The sequence below is a fragment of the Podarcis liolepis genome (genome assembly GCF_965112155.1).
Source record: "Podarcis liolepis genome assembly, chromosome: 6".
NCBI classification, from domain to species: Eukaryota; Metazoa; Chordata; class Lepidosauria; order Squamata; family Lacertidae; genus Podarcis; species Podarcis liolepis.
Window position 1 is genome coordinate 74,995,342 of NC_139559.1, and position 17,824 is coordinate 75,013,165.

Below are 17,824 nucleotides of genomic sequence, written 5' to 3' on the forward strand. Positions count from 1 at the left end.
TTACAGATGCTTCAGGTTACAGACACTTCAGGTTACAGACTCCGCTAACCCAGAAATAGTACCTCATGTTAAGAACTTTGCTTCAGGATGAGAACAGAAATCGTGCTCTGGTGGCACAGTGGCAGCGGGAGGCCCCATTAGCTAAAGTGGTACCTCAGGTTAAGAACAGTTTCAGGTTAAGAATGGATCTCCAGAACGAATTAAGTTCTTAGCCCGAGGTACCACTGTACTAGAATATTAGAGCAGAATGGTGCCTGTAGTTTCCATTGCCCCGTTCTCCAAAAAGATTACAGTGGAAGAACCATTGCAGGATGTGTGTGTGTGTGAAATACCCACCAGTCCCTTCCAAATGGATTACATTTCAGCAGAGTATGGTGTAAAAGAAATATTTATTGCTGCCTCTCAATGCACAGAGCTCTGCAGGTAGGAGATAAGCTAGTCAGTGCAGGGACATCATCAGACGTGCTCTCACAATGGGAATGTTTAGGATGTTGCTCTGAAGTCTAATTTTGAAGGGATTTTTTTTTAAACAAGAATTATCTTTCTATTAGAAATGCAGCACACTCCACCACATAACAATATTGTTGCTGGGCACACTTAGGGCTGTGCCTTTTTATTATTAATTTCTTAAAAGCAAGACAGGCGGTTCCGTTATTTTCTAAAAGTGGAACGGGTTTGCAAATGGTGTTTACTTCCAAGAGAGATGAAGATATGCTCAACCATTTCCATTTAGCATCTAGTTTATTTATTGGGGAGCTTCACACCATCCTGGCTCCCTGATTGATTGTACCTTCATGAGAGATATGCCTGCATATGGGTGTGTGTGAATCTGTCCCCTGATTTTTTGTGAAGTACATATATGGAATTTAGGGTAATAATATTGGGTAATGGGGCTTGGTGAGCTGGGAGAGTCTGTGGCAGAAAGAAGTCAAGAGGCTGGTGAGTCAGAGGAGTCAGGCTGATGAAGAGCCACAGGAATCTCCCCCTCCTGCTGCAACTAGCTGCCCTCCTCCCTTGTCACCCAGAACCAGAAGAGGCATGAAAAGGGCAGAGGAAAGATTGGCTACATGCAGACACAGTCTCCGATTGCTTGGGGAAAGCCCTGGAGGGGAGGAGACATAGACAGCTGTGGGGACTGACTTCATGGAGTATGACCCACAGGGAATGAGCTGCTCTGCTCATTAGGCCTGACACTCAGCCAAGTCTGCGGAGATTGTGTTTTTGATAATAGAGAGTCAGCTCCAACTTTGAAGTGTGTGGTGTACTGACCAGAGAAAAGGTGGGATCTAAGTGTAGCAGATAAACAAACAAGCATAGCACTGTATCTTGTTGCTTTCTTCCCCAGCACCACCTTAAAATTAAGGCGCAAGATGACCACATCAAATCACTGGTGTCCATGTAACAGGGTGGGTGGGTGGGTGGATGACTGAGCATGCTTAGCTTTGAGAAAAGTGCACTGAGGAGGGGTAACCACTTTAATCCTGCTATGAAAAGTTGGGTTATAAATAGGCTGGTTACGGACGAAACCAGGGGTTGCAAACGTGGTGCCCTCCACAGGTTTGGGACACCCCAACACCCTTGACCATTGGCCATTCTGAGTGGGACTGATGGGAGTTGTTGTCCCAAACATCTGGGAGACTGGGAGATGGGAGACTGGTTCTGAAAGACCTACACTGGCTCCTGGTCCGTTTCCAAGCAAAATTCAGAGTGTTGGTGCTAACCTTTAAAGCCCTAAATGGCCTCAGACCTGTATACCACCGTTCAGCCCAGACACTGAGGTCCAGCTCTGAGGGCCTTCTGGCAGTTCCTTCATGGCGAGAAGTGAAATTACAGGGAGCCAGGCAGAGGGCCTTTTTGGCAGTGGTGCCCTCCCTGTGGAGTGCCCTCCCATCAGATGTCAAGGAGATAAAGAACAAGTGCTGCTGCTACCAGTACTGCTACTAATAGCAGATAATAGACTACAGGTTTCCCATCCCTGGTTTATCCCTGGTATATCACTTCATCAGGCTTGTACACAAGCTATACATTCACCAAACTCTGCATTCACTTCCTTTTTGTTAGGAACACTGTGTGTCTTTGCATCTTTATGCCAAGAGTAAACTTGGAACAACATAACTTTATTTCCCTAATAATATGTTAATTCCTTAATAGCATGTTTAAGAATTCCAAACGATTGATGCTAATTTTAAGCTAAAGAGGTACAGTCTAGATGTGAATAAGGCTGGATAATTACACTACTCATGTCTGAATATTAATAGCCTTCTAAGCATCTTATTTTGCATACATTTTGGACCACAGTCTGTAGCTGTTTTGTACCCGCAATTCCCATGATCAGGATTGGTCCCACTGTGACTGAACAGATAACTTTATGAATGCTGTAAAAATATTAAGTTGTCAGCTGTCTGAAGCAAGATTTTTAATGATCCTCTCCTGTACCTTAGGAAAACTTAATGAGTTTATTCAAACTTTAGGCATAGTATAATACGCACACCTGGGTACGTAATGGGCATTTGTACGGCACTGCAGTGTAAAGGATATAAAAGCACTACAGTTGTGATAAATTACCCATCCAAAAGACACATTAGCACACATTTGGAAAACTGTTTGCAAAAATATCCCCGCCTTTTAAAGATTGCTTTGGCAACAGGAAATGGGGTTTGTTCCAAGGTAATTTTAGCATCAGTTCTATCCCACTCAGGATGACTTTAGGAAACAACCTCTTAAGTACCTATGTGTTCAACTTTCATTATACTTGTCTAACTTTCCTAGGCAAAAGCTTGTGCTATCTGGAACTGCCTGCAGAAATGTGCACGGATAATGAATTCCAATGCATTCCCCGCCCTCCAGAAATATCTACTCATCAATCTCTAAAAGCCATCTTATGTAATGGCAGCACCCGCCATTACATCAGAAGAGGCCTCTGCCTAATACTGGTATATTGCTTTGCAGATCTCAAATGCTATATCCTGGATCGGGGGAAATAACGCAAACATACTAAATGTTCATTGTCATGTAAATGGGTTTTTCAGCTCTTAGTGGTATAAAAATACAAAAAGCAGCCTTTTTTGTTTTTAAATTGCACGCTCTATCATATCACAAAAACCAAATGCTGCTATTATTCTGCAAAAACTACAAGGGAAGAGGGAAGGTTGCTTCCACCAATACGTAAATTCTAGGGTGGCTGCATAAAATCCTGACCAGTCAAATCTAGCTGGTCAACATTAAAGGTCCATGCAAAAGACAAAGCAGTATACATTTCATTTCACTGGAATTATACTTTCTTCCTGCAGGCAAAGCCGTCAGCTTGTCTACCAAAGAACCCTCACATGGGATGGAGGACTTGGAGAGGCCACGTTCTGGGATAGGAAAGGGGCAGGGACTATCCGCTCACCTGGGATTCCAGGTGGGCAGCTGTTGCCACATGGCATGACTGCAGTGGGTCCAGGAAGGCCACTATCTTCCGGCACGATGGGGAGAGGTGATGGCAGGTGCTGCCCGCCTCCAGGTGCATCGGGCCCTCAGGTAAGGGCAGGCAATGCCTGCTCAGTCAGTTGGAGGCAGGGGCTTGGGGCCTGCAACCAGCCCGCACCTAGCCTATTTAAGGGGGTGGGCCAGGTCGAAATTCAGTCCTGCAGGCTCTTTATCTGCCCCTCAATACTCTTCCCTAGGCTGCACACCTTCCTGACCCAAACCCGCTCTGCACTGTCTCTGAGTATTTTTGCTTGGCTGGAAGATGTCATTGAGTTCTGATAATGCATATTTTATGTCAGAATGGAGGTCAGGAAAGGGGGGGGTGTACTAGCCTACTGTTCAAAGGGAAGATTCACATTGCTCCACCCAACTTTCACCTCTGACTCTGCCCACCTTTGGCTCCCAGAAGTTTGACTAGGAAGGAATGGGGCCCCTAGGCTGAAAAATATCCCCCACACCTGTTTTAGGGTGCACACTCAGTCTATATACTGTGTACTGCCCAGACCTGCACAGCCACACTTTCAGCCTCTGCGCATATGAAATGGGCCCACTACCAAACCCCAACACCTAATGACTCCACAGTCTGAAGAATTGCAATGGCTGCCAATTTGCAAATAGGTTTTAGGTGTACAAAGCCCTATACAGCTTGGGAATGATCAGTCTGCATCTGTATTGGAATAGTTTGAGGTTTTTAAAATTGTTTTATCACTACTTGTTTGTCACCCTGGGTTCCCTTGGGAGGAAGGGCAGGATGTGCATTTAATTAAACAGATAAAAAGAACTTCTGTGACATTTCTAATTGAAGTGAGTCAGAAAACAGAATGCGGGAGGGGCATAGCAGATACTGAGGAGTCAAGCCCTGACTCAGAAAACCTCTCTGTATTTCACATTAAAACTTTTTACCTCAACGTATTCAAACAGTTCCAGTTGTTCAATAAGACTACACCCAAAATAAGAAGTTTTAGGATTGTAGTAGTTATTTTTAAGGATTTGATATATTTTGGGTTTTTATCCAAATATGCGTTGTTCTTGCTTTCTCTGATGAAACAACAGTCGTGGGAACCCTCCTATAGATGTCCAGGTAGAAAGGTTTGCTGTTAGCTACTGTGCAACAGGCCAAAATGGAACAGGTGAACATATCCTCCGCAAAGAAATGCAGTGAGGGAATGCTCCATCTATTAAATAGCTGCCCAGCTCTTAAAAGCACAGGTGCCCCATGAAGGATGGAAATAGTTGACAGGAAACTTTAGCTCACAAGTTGTATCACAGGTTGCTAGAGAAATAGCCCAGAAGACTCAAGTCGGTGTAGTGGGGCAGGTAAGAACTTCTAGAAATCACAGACATGACCCATCCAAATCTAAGGAAAGAAAAAGGAGACTCCAGATGAAGAGGATTTAAGGGGTGCCTATGGACTCCAACACGTGGACTCATTTCATGTAAACCAGGGTAGAAAGGGGGACTTTCAATCCAGCCTGTGACATCTTCTCTGAGTCTAAATGTTGGGAGGAAGAGAGTGGGTGGCTCTGTGTAGGGGAATGTTTGTGTGTGTGGTGTAAAAATGTGGGGGGCATGTGTGAGTGTATGGGAAGTGCATATGTGGGGGGTGCGTGGGGGATTTATGTGGTGTGTGTGGCCACACCCACTTTTATCTTGGCCACACCCACCACAGGCACATAGAATGATAGAGTTGGAAGGGACCCGCCGCCCCAAGTGTCATCTAATCCAACCCTCTGTTTAGTACAGGAATCTCAGCTAAAGCATCCATGACAGATGGCCAACCATCCACTCTTAAGAACCTCCAAGTAAGGAGAGTCCACAACCTCTCAAGGTAGACTGTTCCACTGTCAAACGGCTCTTACTGTCAGAATGTTTCCCCCGATGTTAAGTCTGAGTCTCCTTTCTTGCAACTCGAAGAAATCGGTTCATGTCCCACCCTCCAGAGCAGGAGAAAACACGCTCGCTCCATCTTCCATGTGACAGCACTTCAGATCTTTGAAGATGACCCTCAGAAGGATAACTAAGAACTACTGTAGTCCCTGACCAAAACAGGTTTCCCGCCCGTGGGGTAAAACATGCACTAAAAGGGCAGAGAGAATAGTAATGCACCTGTAACTTTAATGCAGTGGTACCTCAGGTTACAGACGCTTCAGGTTATAGACTCTGCTAACCCAAGAAATAGTACCTCAGGTTAAGAACTTTGCTTCAGGATGAGAACAAAAATTGCACAGTGGCGGTGCTGCAGCAGCGGGAGGCCCCATTAGCTAAAGTGGTACCTCAGGTTAAGAACAGTTTCAGGTTAAGAACGGACCTCCAGAACGAATTAAGTTCTTGACCTGAGGTACCACTGTACTAGCAAAGTTAGACAGACACAAGCCTCCTTGAAAATGGCCGCCCTGCCTAATCTGCTTACTTGTTCCTCACAGCCAGGAAGCCTTTCACTGTGACTCCATGGATGCCAATCATTAAAGAACACTACTCCCCACAAAGAATTGTGGGAATTGTAGATTGTTAAGGATGCTGAAACTGTAGCTCCATGGCAATTCCCAGGATTCTTTGGGAACTGATGTTCTTTAAATATATAGCTTGTATGCAGCCTGCTTGTGAGTCTTAATCAGGGTTAAGGCAACAAGATATAGCTTGGATTAACCATGATTACATACTGGGTCTGCACCAAGCCAGGGAAAGTAATATTTCGAACCAAATTGTTCCACTGCAAGAGCTCAGAGACGGAATATTCAAATCTAAGTACTCTCCTTAGATACGTAAGTATTTTATTAATGTCAACATACTGTCGGCTCAAGTCGCAATGCTTTAAAAGCTTGTCTTCAGCTACGGAATCTCTCATTTCTCTCCTGTGACTTAAGAAACACTAAATCACAATGGGCAGGTACGAAGGGGGTGGCAAGTCTGAAGTTGGTGGAATTTGTAAAAATGGGGAGCTATGTGGCATTCCGCCTCCCCCAGAAAATTTACATGTTATATGAGGTTTATATTTATATGTCTTTGGGGATCCCCTTGGAATCTTGCTTATGGAGCTGAAGGTTTTTCATGTGCTTGCACTGCTGAACCTGGGCTATCCGCATTTTATCCTGACAAAGGTGCAGAAAAGGCATAGGTGGATGCGGGGAGGCCTTCCAAAGCTTCCTCAAGCTAGCTTCTATACAGCACTGCCTCAGCCATTCTCCAGCCCACACTTAATTAAAAACAGCAACAACACACACGCTCGACGGGCATTATGTGACAAAATGGCCGAAGGAAAGGGAGGGAGAGTAGAAAACAGAGCAAGGTTTTAGCCTGAGAGATTAAGGAGAAGGCAGTCTGGAGGCTGGTATTTTCAATTAACACCCTATATATTTCCACAACCCTTAGCCTGCCTAAAATTAATGGAACTTCCTCCCCCCCTCCACCTTACACACCACACCAATTTAACCCTAAATTGGAGGAAAAGGAGAACACGCATCGTTCCTAAAGGTAAAGCTGGAAGCTTTTCTTTTCTCTTCAATCAAAACTCACTAAACATTAATGAGAAACCAACATTTCTGCTCTGCAGCTGCCCTGGATAATCTAGTCTTTATTAATTTATTGCCGACTATGCTTGTGTGTGCCTATGTGTACGTGTGTGCATACACAGCCAAAACATCACATATTCTTTGTAATTATCATCTCTGAATCAGGGAGAACTCCGTAACCACTTAGGTTTGTTTTTTATGTTTCCTTCCCTAAAGTCCCAAGACTTAATTCCACTTACTGTCCTCTCCCTACCCTGAGGAGTGCAGGCTGTATTGACCAGTATTTCTGCTCAATTCCGATTATAATTGCAAAGGCACCTGCATTGAGATTAAACCTCCTGCCTCCCAACTTCTTGTGCACAGCAATCAGAGCGGGTTATTAAAATAGGCTCTGGTAATTTTCGACAGGTTCTTTAATCTTACCTTCTGTGTTTTTATTCTCCAAGCCTCCCGCCTTGTAGTCTCCTCAGACACAGGGGGTGGAGGGAAACATTAACTGAACGGAGCGGGAAGTTGATTTAGTGAAGCCTGCTGGACCTGAACAGAAGTATACCTCAGATATTATATGAAGCACTTGTTTAAAATGGTAACCAAATAACTATAGGCTTCGCCCCGCTCCCTCCAATTGCTTGCCTGGAGCAGAAATTGCTCTCTTCTCCTCCGCGAGTTTCAATTATCAACTCCCTGATAAAACAACCAGGAGAGGACAAGAAGCCATCTAAAATCTTCAAGAGTAAGTTAAGTGGAAGCACATCTTGCTACATGAAAATATTAGCACTCAGATGCAAATGAACCCAAGGCTGCAATGTGTGTGTGATGGCAAGTGCAAAAGGTTTAGCCAGGGATGGAGAAACTGTGGTCCTCCAGGTGTTGAACTACAACTCCCATCATCCCCTGACCACTGTCCCTCTTGGCTGGGGCTGATGGGAGTTGGAGTTGGCAAGCCATAGGGCACCCATCCCTGGTTTAGACAGTTGCTATATATGGTAGCTTCTCATAAGAGGTTTTATCTTCAGCCTCTGCCGGTGGAACCAAATTACAGGTGAAGGTGTCAAATGCTGAAATGGACCTAGATGCATATATATAATTTAAAAGCCAGCAAACAAACTAGAACCCCTTTTCTTGAGAATTTACTTTTGTACATTGAGGTATATAATAAGTGTGCTGAAACAATCCATTCCCAACATGCAGTCGGTGAAGAGCTACTCTCTGTGATTTTGCCGATTACATTGCTGTTTGAAGACTCTGAGAACGTACAGAGTTCATCGAGTGGCCCAATGCACCTGAAACAGAGCTGCATCTTCCTTCTGGAGCTTCTCAGACATTTACCACAGATCAGGGGGCTTGAGAAAGGGATAGGAACCAGGACTGGTGTGTACTCAAGCAGATTTGTGGCAATGGCACTGGGTAAACATTTCAAGGGAACAATTATTGGGCGGGGGGGAGAGAGGGAAGCACAGAGAGATGGAAAAAACCATGTAGAAAGAAACACATCAAGCAATCGTTGTTAGGCTTCATTCTTGAAATTCAGCAGCGGAGCAAGCCAATTTGGTGCCTGGGGTGGCGCACGTGTTCTGCACCCAGGGGTGGGGCCACCCGCCTGTGGAGGTGGGGCGAACCGAAGCAGGGCACTCCATGGGGCCTCTGAGGAGTATGCCTGCCTCCTCCCATTCCTCCGCCATACAGCTGAGGGGGAGGCTGCCGGCAGACCATTTGGGGCAGTGCGGAGCCCATGGGCGCCCAAGCCACCGCGTCACTCCCAGGAGAGACGCATGGCTCGGGCGTGCTGCAGGCAGGCCCCGCAGTGAGTGCCGCCCGGCATTTTGTCACACCCCCCCTCAGTGGTGACACTCAGGGTGGCCTGCCCCCACCACACACCCCTTCCTCCGCCCCTGTTGAAATTTCATCTGCAGAGGGTGTGCATCTGCTGACATTCCAACAGCCTAATGGCTGACCTCACTTAACTGATAAATAACAGCACAATCCTCACCTTGTCTGCTGAGAAGTCCCTATTGTATTCAATGGGACTTACCCCAAACTGGGGTTAGGCTTGTAGCTCTAGTCATTTTCTTGGCGACACAGAATCTCCTCCCTCTGTGCTCTAGTTTTTGCTTTCCCCAAACACCATGTGGAATAGAATAACTTCAAAATCTCCCTTCAAGCATCTATATACCACATTCACTTTCACAAAGGACATACATTGCAAACGGAAAATACGTTTTTGCAGCTACTTTGATCAGGGATGAAATTTCTGTATGGATAAGATTTCCACACAGGAAATGCACCTAATGTACACATTGTCATGTGATGAATATACAGCACATACATTTCGTAGCCAAAGTCTACTTCATCACTGCCAATCAGGACTTATTTAACAGAATTCGTATACCGCTCAGTTGTAGATAAAACCTCTAGGTGTCTTTACAAAGACTACAAACTATACATTGAAATTGTCCATTAAAGTCAAAGTTAAAAACAAGTTTTAAAAGAAACACATCCAAAATCTAAACCAAGGCTTCCCCATCACTTGTACAACCAATGAACAATATACTTGTATGTTGATCAGATGTGATGGCATGCATATAGGATATGGGCAGTTTCCTACATGGAAATGACTGCATAGCTGAAATGTCAGCTTCAAAGGGATGCTACAACTATTTTGTTGTCATCATATACAAGCTGGTAGGCTGAAGAGGATGGTAGGAGGGGGGGAGAGGGGAGAGGGGAGAAACCAACCACATTTTAATGCTCCTTGATTAGCTCAATCGTTCCAAACAGCTGCAGTGTGTAAATACTGTGGCTGGCAACCATATTAAATGATTATGAGGTTGCTGGCACCAAACAAAGTGCGTATTTCCCAATCTTGCAGTTTTCTCAGCTCTAGAAAAGTACCGTACTCTGTCGCTGAAGGAAATAGAGTAGTACAGCCACATGCACCAAGGATATTAAACAGGCTTTCTCTTCTTGGAGAGATAATTAGGCATATACATTTCAGAGGTAGCTAACCTGTGGTTCTCTCCAGACACTGCTGAACTACAACTCCCATAACCCCAGGTCGCTGGTTAGCCTCAATGTGTGCGGAGATGAGGGGGATAGTTCCATTGTGCAAGCAAAAATCTTTGCACGGATGGACTGCATTAGGTGAATATTGCACATAACACTTGAGAGTTCCAGAGAGGATTGCCACATAATGTATGTTTTATGAAGTTTAAGTATTGTGATTTTTTAATTTTTTGCAAGATTTTTTAATATAGTCATATACCGTCTTCTCACATGAAGGGCAGCCAAGAGTTGAAACATACATTTCTCACACACCCAAAATAGCCTCCAAAGTAAGCAATTGGGCACCTAATTCATGGACTTTCCCTCCAATTAAATAGGCAAATGCTTTGAAGGTTTAATGGCTGCATCCTTAGGTATTTCACATAAATGCTAAAAACGAGTCAAAGAACCAGGGCCAGCGCTTGCATGAGGCAATGTGAAGCAGCTGTATCAGGTGGCAAATTCTGAGGGGTGGGAAGTGGCTAGAAATGTGTGCCCTTTGCCCTGCAGCCCCTAAGCTAGCTTGCTGCCCTGCGGCGCAGTGGAAGACTTTGTTCCATCACCAGTGCTGAAGGAATAGTCAACCTGGGGTCTAGTCAAATTTTGTGCACAGAGCGGGAAATACAAGATCTTGTCCTTTGCCTCAGGCAGCAAAATGCCTTGGGTCATTTCTGCAAAGAATGGAACAGGACTTGGTCAATCAACCCTAAACAGCCCCAGCCCTGTCTCCATCCCCATTGTTCAGCCTAGACACTGAGCTCTAGCTCTGAGGGCCTTTCTGGTGGTTCCCTCACTGCAAGAAGTGAGGTTACAGGGAATCAGGCAGAGGGCCTTCTCGGTAGTGGCGCCCAGTCTGTGGAATGCCCTTCCCATCAATGCCAAGTAACTACACAACCTTTAGAAGACCTCTGAAGGCAGCCCTGTATAAGGAATTTTTCAATGTTTAATGTTTTATTATGTCTTTATATATGCTGGAAGATACCCAGAGTGGCTGGGGGAACCCAGTCAGATGGGCGGGGTACAAATAATAAAATTATTATTATTATTGTCATTATTATTGGTTGATTGAGATGGCAAGGCATCAAAGACTTTAGAGCACACTGGAAGATTCCCATAAGCCGAGAGACACTACTTTTAGTATTGTGGTGGTTGGGGGGGGGGGACATGGGAAGCAAGGAGTCCACGTACTGTTCTGATCCGTGTGCACTCAGACACCCAACCCAAGGTAATCAATGGCCTATTAACTCTCTGGCAAAAGTAATCAGGAATCTGTAATTGATTAATTCTTAGATCCATTAATCAGGCACTTGAAATAAGAACTCATTTTCTAAGTAACCATTAACAGTAACCCTGATCAAATGAGACTTTCACACTGATTTGATTTTTATTTGCAGAGGTCATTGTTTTATTAATGAAAGGAAAATGAACTACAGAAGATAGATTAAAAAGCCTGGAATAGTGTATGGCTGAAACAGTGCAGGATGACAGCAGCGGTGGGAACAAACAGAAGTGGGAATGAAGAGCGCATCAGCACCAAAGGCAGATATACGGATATGACAAAACATGAGGACAGAGCTGGGAGGTAGGGAGCATTGCTCTCTTCCAAATGCACAGAGATACTTCCTGCTCCGACCTAGTGGGAAAACAAACCCTTATCTATAGGGAGAAAACTCAGTTGCTAACTTTGCTGTGGGTTTGGCCTGGCTCTTAGTGCTGCACTTTTGCTGAACGTCTAGAGCAGGGTGAGGGAACCCTTCTCATCCCAAGGGCCACATAGCCTTCGGGGAAACCTCCCAAGGGCCACATGGCAGTGGTGGGCAGAGCCTGAGAAATACTACTACTAATTATAATAATTTATTTATACCCTACCCATCTGGCTGTGTTTCCCCAGCCATTCTGGGCTGCTCCCACCAGAATATTAAAAACACGATAAAATATCAAACATTAAAAACTTTCCTAAACAGGGCTGCTTTCAGATGTCTTCTAAAAGTCAGATAGTTGTTTATTTCCTTGACATCTGATGGGAAGGCGTTCTACAGGGTGGGTGCCACTACTGAGAAGGCCCTCTGTCTGGTTCCCTGCAACCTCACTTCTCGCAGTGCGGGAACTGCCAGAAGGCCCTTGGAGCTTGACCTGAGTGTCTGGGCTGAACGATGGGGGTGGAGACGCTCCTTCAGCTACACTGAGTGGAGCAACCAATGTATAATTTACCTTTACAGTCGTGCTTCAGAAATCGAACAGAATCCATTCGGGAAGTCCGGTCGACTTCCAAAACGTTCGAAAACCAAAGTGCAGCCAATTGGAAGCCATGGAAGGCCCGCCGGACATTCGACTTCCAAAATAATGTTTGAAAACCGGAACACTTAGTTCTGGTTTCCAATTGTTCGGTAGCCAGAACATTTGACTTCCAAGGTGTTCAGGAGCTGAGGTACGACTGTATACTGTAGGCTGGTTTCTACACACAGTCACACACCCCTCCCTATCTTTCATCCAGGCAAGCAAAAAGCACGATCAGTTTAAGGACATATTCCAGTCAGGCAGAAACATCCAAGGAGGGCATAAAGTGGGGGCAGTGAAGGGTTGTGGCCTGGAGAAAGTCTTAAGGGTCAGGCAGAGATTCCTGGAGGGTTGCATTTGGTCTCTGAGCCTGAGGCTCTCTCACCTTTGGGACTATGCAGTATTTGGGTGTGTGGGAACTAGCTCTTTGACCTAGATCATGGGTAGGCATGCTAAGGGCCGGATCTGGCCCAATCGCCTTCTAAATCCGGCTCGCGGACGGTCCGAGAATCAGTGTGTTTCTACATGAGTAGAATGTGTGCTTTTATTTAAAATGCGTCTCTGGGTTATTTGTGGGGTCTCCCTGGTGTTTCTACACAAGTAGAATGTGTGCTTTTATTTAAAACACATCTCTGGGTTATTTGTGGAGTATAAAAATTTGTTCACCACCCCCCTAAAAAAATATATAGTCCAGCCCCCCACAAGTTCTGAGGGGCAGTGGACTGGCCCCCTGCTGAAAAAGTTTGCTGACTCCTGACCTAGATCTAATTGTTCTCCACATTCCAAGCTGAAGTTATCTTCAACAGGTGTGGAACAGAGCTATTCCTATTCAGAACGTTCCACTACAACCGCATCATTAAAAATACCTTTTGTAGATCATTGCCTGGTGAATCAGATATGATCAATATTACGACAATTAACACCATCAATTGCATGTTTATTCAAACCCTTGCCCATTATTCCTTTCAAGTTTCATCACTCCCATTAGAATTCCATAACTGCTTTAAAAACAAAATAAGCAATTTCTAATGCTCAGTACACTTAACTGGCATATTGTGAACTGGTTCCATTCAAATGCTTACTGGTCGGCAACATAGTGAAGGAAACAAGCAACTTCTCCTGAACCCTTGGCCTACCTGACAGCAAATCAGTATGTTGAGACCCCAGTCAAGGGTCAATCCAGGTGTCCAATGTCCAAACCAAAGCACAGTCCCACGTAAATCATGAAGCATCCAAGCCAAGGCCCATCAATATGGGCAGCTAAGCAGACACAGCACCTCAGCTCTGCTTCCTTTTGGAATTTCCATGCTGATTGCAGCATCTGGGCTTGATGAGGCACATGAAGCTCACCTGTTCCAAACCTCCTTCCCTCCTTCCAGAGCTAGTGAGTCTCACCTGGCCAGCTAGGGAGCTGGGCTGTGGGCCCTTCCCGGCCTCTGATTCCTAGAGCGTCCCTCTTGCTGCTCGTTATGCCTCAGAGGCCACCATTTTCATGGAAACAGGGGGCGCTCTGGTTCTGGTGATGGGTCCTGCTGCTCTGGTTCCTGACCCCCTTCCAACCTCTCCTTCCCCATACCCAGCTTGCCCCAGTGTGCCCCAGTCCTGACTACACCCCTCACTAGGATCCTCTCCCTCCTCTTTCTCCTCCATCTATGGACTAGACCTTACATTTTGCCTTCTTGGTGAAAAAACTACTTGCTTGTTCTTTGCAAATCAACAGCAAAAATCAAATCTGTGTACTGCTGCTATGAAATAAGTAGGATCTGATTTAATTTTTTAAGGCTTAAAATAGTCTTTCTTCTCTTTAACATGCCTGATGAACTTGACATTTTCTGATGTCAGCGGCAAGTACCTACTGCATCTTAAGTGTTGCTTCTGACTGTGTAAATCTGCTTGCTAAAACGGGGGTGGAGGGGTGGGGAATCTACTCATATTGTGCTCCTCCAAATAGCCAGGAAGAAATTGGTTGAACTTGAGGTACCTATTCTGTGGCAGCATCATTTCAGAAGGCTGGCAAGGGACTCATAAGATTGAAGCATACCAAAAACAGGAAGAAAGCTATACTAGAACATCTAGTTTTCTGGATTGTGTTTTGTGAAGAACCATTTAATCACACGAGCCCTTTGCCTGCAACTGAATATGTACTGCCCAAATACAGTTTTAACTCTTTAACTGAGAACCAAGGCAGAAGATGCAACGTTTTGTGCAAATACAGTGGTACCTCTGGTTGCGGACGGGATCCGTTCTGGAGGTCCGGTCGGATCCCAAGGTTTCCACAACCTGAGGACTGCTTCCGCACATGCGCAGACCGCTTCTGCGCATGCACACGTGGCGAAACCCAGTAAAATTCTTCCAGGTTTGCCACATGCACAGCCCGGTTTACGTAACCAGAGGGTTACGTAAACGGAAGTACGACTGTACATCCAGTCTCCTGCCCATCTTTATTACACCCAAATTTGAATTTTCATGGATCTCCTTTTTGGCAAGCAAACACTGTTGGGGCAGTTTGTCCAAAGGGTGATGCAAATATTCTATTTTTCATGAAATAGAATATATAGAGGAACAGGAAGCACGAGCCTACATGTCCTTGTTTATAGTTTTTTGGAGTGGCTTCACATGTGATGATACTGCAAATGGAACAAGTTGCTTTTAAAAAAAAAAGTGATAGATGTGTCCGGTTCGGAGCGTTCTGAGTTTTAACACTGGAACCAGCTGTCAAGATCGGGATTTAGAGCAGCTTAGCACCATAGTCAGCTGTTCATGCCAGCGCTCAGGCTTGAAACATGCAAACATTCAAGAAAACAGGAGTGCACAGCTCAGTGCTAACCCACAGGCTTTTCGTAGAAGGCCTCCTAATGAAAATCTCAGCATCTCCAGCTAAAGGATAAAATAGAACAGAGGTGGGAAACCCTAAGACATGAAAAGGCAAAACTAGTCAGCACCAACCACATTAGATCAGACAGACCATTGGTTGGAGTCATCTTAGACAACTAATCAGTAAAAAAAGCCCAACATGGCCTGCCTTTCTTTGGGACTTCTGATGCTACAGAACACAAATGGTGGGTAAATCTCTTTTGAATGTTCTTTTCTTGCCTAGAATAAAAGCCAGCACTTGGAAGAGCAATCTGGGCTAGGGCCTCTCTTTATTAACAGCCCCATGTTCTAGAGCAGTGTTTCACAACCTTGAGCCCCCCATATGTTGTTAAGCAGGCTTCCTCAAACTTGGCCCTCCAGATGTTTTGAGACTACAGTTCCCATCATCCCTGACCACTGGTCCTGCTAGCTAGGGATCATGGGAGTTGTAGGCCAAAAACATCTGGAGGGCTGAGTTTGAGGAAGCCTCTTGTGAAGAGTACAACTGCCATCATTCCTAGTCAGCAGGACCAGTGGTCATATGATGGAGTTGTAGCCGAACAACATCTGGGGACACATGGTACAGTCTACAACAGGGATGGGGAATCTGCGGCACTTCCAGCTGTTGCTGGACTCCCCAAATCCTTGGCCACTGCATACTGGCTGGAGCGGAAGGTAACTGAAGTCCAACATCTGGAGAGCCACAGGTTCATCCTTGGTCTAGAAAGGCCTGGATCTCATGCTTTTTCTTTAAAACAGGGAATCGGACCTTGAGATAAGGGTGATTTCTAGGCAAGATTTAGCCCTATCTTCCATGTTCATATGAGTAGAGTTGGCTGTTCCAGATAGGGTCTGATTCTCCGTGAAGGACCAGTCTTGGAGCTTGAGAGTCCTCTGCCAGTGGCCAGACTGCTGATAGGCATTAGTTGGTAGAGCATGAGGCTCTTAATCTCAGGGTTAGGGGTTCAAGCCTCTCACTGGGCAAAAGATGACCCTTGTGGTCCCTTCCAACTCTACAGTTTTATGATTCTAAGTAGCCTGACCAGTATTAGCACAACTGCAGTGGCTGCCTATAGAATTCTGGACCCAATTCAAGTCTTTATAAGATAAAGAGACTTATGAAGCTTTAAATGACTCAGGATCCAGACCATCTGACTGACCATCTCTCCCAGCAAGAACATAGCCAGACCTTATGAGACCATCTGAAACCCTATGCCCCCTCCAAGGGAGTCTGGGAGAATGACAACGAGGGAGAGGGTCAGTTTTGTTGTGGTCTCCCCTTGTCTGTGGAATGTGAGGTCTGTCTGGTGCCAATACTGACGTCTTTTTGGCCTCCGGTCAAGACTTTTCACCCAGGCATTTGATGAAATGTGAAGTTTTAAACCTCAATTGCATGTCACCTAAAGACTGCCCTGTGTCAGGCAACTAACAAATAAGATAAAATTTGCAAAACGAGTCTCGCCCGCCCCAAACATTGCTAAAACGGGTAGGTGTGCCCGTTACTGACTTCCGAACATATTTCTCTTTTTAAGAGATTTCTGGATTATAGCTGCCTCCCTTCAGATTGCTTCCCCTTCTGCATTTATGCAATCGCCCTGGTGTTTTCTAGTCATGCTGGTTGAATCGTGTTTATAGCTACAGGGACACTAATTGTATTCTGTTCTGGCCACTGTGCCCTCTCCACAGGTTAATAAGTTCACTATTCATACGTGCTCGCTGCTTTTGAACGGTGTGATAAGTGTGTTTTCCTCCAGGAGTGTTAATTAGCTGCCTTTGAAGGTGCATTATTTCCCTCCTCTCCAGGCTACATAGTTGCTTTTAGGCGCAGCAGTTTATGATGCGTATGCAAAAGTACTGGAATGCAGCTAGGGTTTGCCAGGCCATAGCAACCTGCAGAGCACCTATCACCTTCCACAGAAAAATGTGGGGAGCCATGGTTTGGCTCATCCCCTGTCTGATTTCCCCCTTGTCCTGAATAGAGGAAGGAAGGAAGGAAGGAAGGAAGGAAGGAAGGAAGGAAGGAAGGAAGGAAGGAAGGCAGGCAGCTTGAGTGAATAGACCTAGTGGAAGTGGCTGTATTTACTTCCAGTGCTGCTAAAAGACCACAACTTCTCTTTGGGCTGCAATCTGGTAGTCACGGTGCATCTTGAGATTATTAGTCCCTCCAAACGGCCCCTGGCAATCCCAACAAATTTTATTGGAGATCTATTAACTACAAAAAACAACACTGATGCTTTCAGGATATTCACATTTGTAGCTCTAATAGGAATTGTGTACCCAAAGAAAGAACAACTTGTACTGTTTTGCTATGCTATCCTGGGGCAAAAAGCAAGTTTTTTTGTTTCTGGTGGTGTTTTTTTAAATATAAAAAAGAAGCTTGAAGATGATTCCGGGACTGAAGAGGGTTGGACTACATGGGCCTTGGGATCCCTTCCAACTCTACAATTCTATTATTCTATGTGCTTGGATAGCACAGCTGGAGTAGCTCAGTCAATAGGGCGTGACTCTTAATCTCAGGGTCATGGGTTTGAGCCCCACATTGGACAAAAGATTCCTGCATTCCAGGAGGCTGGACTAGATGATCCTTGTAGCCCCTTCCAATTCTATGATTCTGTGGAAAGTGGAAAGGGCAGAAGAATGAACGAAGTCCTACTAAGTTCAGTGGAACGTAC